At 36.5% G+C, this 3,833-nt stretch overlaps 1 long non-coding RNA gene across 1 annotated transcript; it reads left to right on the top strand.

The window, feature by feature from the left end:
* The first annotated feature begins 2,712 nt into the window (after positions 1–2,712).
* LOC124804799 lies at positions 2,713–3,186 on the top strand. The gene is made up of 3 exons (XR_007017373.1): positions 2,713–2,801; positions 2,907–3,032; positions 3,135–3,186. It is a non-coding gene; the product is annotated as an uncharacterized LOC124804799 (long non-coding RNA).
* Positions 3,187–3,833: the final 647 nt, after the last annotated feature.

Below are 3,833 nucleotides of genomic sequence, written 5' to 3'. Positions count from 1 at the left end.
TGACAATACCTGTCAAATGAATGAAATGTTTTCTCACATTGTATTTAGTTAATTAACAATAACATATGTTAATTATTTAACAATAACAATGTTTTTTTGTCTGTGAGAAATATATTAACTGTTCCAGGTAAAACAAAGCATTTCTTCAAGCAAATGCAGGGACATGTCCCTATCCGCTTTTTTGGTTGTGCATTTGCAGTGGAGAGTGTGTGGTCGAGGCACTGTGTTTTGGGGCCAAAATACTATAAAAGTAAAGAGTCTAGTGTACCTGAGCACTTGGTAATATCATGCTGTGTTAAGATATACTTACTTTCCATAAAACAAGTTCGTTACAGGGAAAGTTTATTAAATAAATTTTATAGTAGTTCTTTACTCTCTTTAGGAAGACCATGTGATGCCTCGTAAGAGATTGAGGATCATGGATACTAGAAAATCCAACTGCCCAGCAACTTTAAATATGAAGTGTATAAGGGTGTATCCTCATTACAGTATGCACTCAGCAACTGAACACAGGGATACCAAGGCAAAAGTAAGTATCCAGTTTGGGTTCTGCTTGGAGAAAATTTTACATGATCTGTTGACGGTACACTTTAAAATCTATTGTTTTTAATGCTCTTAATTAAATAATTGATACATTTTTGTCTTACAGGTTCTTGCAAGTCTACAGAAAGATTTGGCATTGCCATGGCCGCCTAAGAGCTATCTACGTTATTATTTGACTGCTTCCCCAGCAAGTGCACACACACATGCTACTGAAAGTGTTGAAGCAAGTGGGTACATACATCCTTCACTTGTAAAGGAAATCAAAAACTTAGTACTCAGTGGCATGACATCTCTCAAAGTCATTAAGTTGGCTCTAGACAGATTTGTTGAAATCAATTTCACTGGGACACACATACCAGGTCAAATGAATACTATCTTTTACCCCACAGAGAAAACTATTTACAGTCACATTTATCGGACCCTTTATGGTACAAATAAAGTATTGTTTGACGAGACTAGACTGCAGAATCAGGTTGATGAGTGGCACAAAGACTCGAGCAATCACATGATTTATTATAGACATTGTACGGGAACCAATGGAGAAGTGAAACCATTACTTTTTTGCTATCAGAGCAGTTGGCAGAGAGATCTTTTGAAGAAGTATGGGGGTAGTTGTTCGTTAGATGCAACATACAAAACAACAACATATGATATTCCTTTATTTTTTATAGCTGTGAAGAGTAATGTGGGCTATTTGTTTTTTTTTGGCAGATTGAAAATGCAAGAAGCACTAGACATTTTCAAGAACTGGAACAAGGATTGGAATCCCCTCTATTGGGTTACTGATTTCTCGGAGTCAGAGATAAATGCAATTGAGCAAGCATTCCCTCAGACAAAAGTTTACTTGTGCCTTTTCCATCGAAAACAGGCATGGGGAAGATGGTTGGAAAAAAAAGGATAATCTACGTGTACCAAATGACATGAAGACATTTCTGGATATGTGGCAAGAAATTTCAGAATCACCAACAGAGAGAGAATTTAGAGATCACGTAGAAGAGTTGCGAACGCTGAGGTTTCTCGGAGAAACGAGCGTGCATGGCCATACTTTCAACAGCAATGGCTAACGGTATGTGAAAGATGGGTGAAAGCGTATGAGGACAAGGGCAGATTTGCAACTATTGACACTACAAATGGAGTTGAAGCCATCAACAAGGTTGTAAAACATTTTTTCCTTAAACACAATTCAGACAGGACTTTAACTGGGGTTACTAAGGTTATAATAAACCAGTTTCTTCCAAGCCTAATTAGAAAGCACTGTCTGCAGAATTCTGCCATCAAAGCTTATAACAAAGATGTTCCACTGTTTTTGCATAAAAAAACAAACAAGTTTGTGAAACATGTCATGCAGCGATATACATCAGCAAAAGTTGAGTAACTGCAAGATCAGTGAGTAGGAGATCGGATGGTTCATTTTGTGTGGAGAGTGCAAAGTCCAAAAACTGTAATTATGTTGTAAACTTTGATATACCAGATTGCACATGTGAAGATTTTCGGAGATATAAATACCCATGCAAGCATTTCTGTGCAATCTTTATTTTTTACCCAGAGTGGGGTTTTGATAAAATGCCAGAAAGTTATGAGACTAGTCCATTAATCTGTCTTGATGAAGTGTATGGGGTGGGCTTTAGAAGTGGCTCTTCAGTAATTTCATATGAAGGATAGTTGCTACATTCGTGTGTGTGTTTGTGAGTGAGCGAGTGTGCGTGCGCGCTTTTGAAAAGGCCCTTGTTGCCCGAAAGATAAGTCCGACAGTCTTTTTGTTGTGCCTTTCTGTGACTCAGCATCTTCACCATTTGGTGAGCAGCAACAACTATCCTTTTCATAATATTGTTACATTCCATCCTGGATTTTTCGTTGTTCATCAGAGAAAAGATTTTTCTGATGGATTAAACTAGATGGTAGTGTAGAACTTGCAAACTTTTTAAAATATGAAGTAAAAGATTTTAACTTTAAATTAGGTTAATTCAAATATGGGACAATGTTGAGAATTGAAAAGGTGGAAAAAATAAGTAAGATATATCTTAGTGGCATTGAGATGTCGTATGACTGATGGAGGAAAGATTTTGCATTTCTTTTTCCAAGTAAGAATGCACTTGCTCTCACTTGCTTCAATACATGTCTAGTGATTCACGTGAAACAGAGAAAAATGTAGACTGCCCTGTTAATGAACATGAGATTGCCCAGTATCACTCTGACAGAAGAGTATGGTGTTTCCTTGATATGGTATCTGGTCAGCAATGTCATTGGGACCAAATGAAGTAAGTATTGACTTTTTTTATTTGCTTTGGAAGCTTAATGTGTATCAGTTACCTACATATTGGATATCTACCACCTTGGTTCTAATGTTCTTAATAACTTTGCAGAGTTACTGCAGATACCACACAGAAGCAATTACTGTTACTGGAATACCAGTAATGTTTATTAAATTCAGTTGTAAAGTAGTTCTGGGCATTGCAGCTGGTGAGCAATGTCATTGGGCACCAAAAGAAGTGAGTACTAAATTTTGGAATTGTGCCTTGAAAACATGTGTATCAGTTGTCTTCATGTTGCATAACTCAATTACTTGTTGTTAATTTATTTGTTAGGTTCAGTTATGATGGATTTCTGGCCTTCAGTCCATGGGAAAATTCACACCAGATTGCATCAAGACTGTTATATTCCAAGGATATCTTGGAAGATTGATAGTATTCGTGAAGGAAAACAATCCATATAGTATTTCACGTGTGTATCAAACTGCCATTTGTTGTGGCACATAAATGTTTGCAACTTGATTGTAATTTTTGAACAGTTTCTCAACAATCCAAGAATTTCTTGTAATGAGAAGTAGACATTGTTGCTTGGGTAAAGGAAATACAAATCACGGTCAATATAACTACCTTATTAACTTTCCACAGAGAAATATTTTTCACTACTGCTACTTAAAAATTCAAATGTGTGACAAAGTTTGCTTACAGAACTTGGCATAAAGATCTCCCTTATTTGTATTTTTTAGGTAGCTCGTATTGTTTGATCCTTCAAATGGAATGCTATGACCTCCATGTGATCTATTCCTTAGTAGTTAATTATCCATTAAGGCACAAATATATGAACATTACAATGAGAGGGGTCTTTATGCCAGGCCCTGTAAAAGTAATGGCATCTTACTTAATATTATTGTTGGGAATTTGATGGCACAGCTGTGGGGAGACCACAAATTTCAGGGTTTGCTAACTGCAAATCTGGCACACAGTTGCTGAGTGATTCAAGTACTTTTCATAATGTTTCATTGTTGATACAGTTGTATGTGAGAT

Source organism: Schistocerca piceifrons, chromosome 7 (assembly GCF_021461385.2).
Source record: "Schistocerca piceifrons isolate TAMUIC-IGC-003096 chromosome 7, iqSchPice1.1, whole genome shotgun sequence".
Lineage (NCBI taxonomy): Eukaryota > Metazoa > Arthropoda > Insecta > Orthoptera > Acrididae > Schistocerca > Schistocerca piceifrons.
Note: the sequence above shows the minus strand (reverse complement) of the source record. Positions and strands in the feature narration are given on the sequence as shown.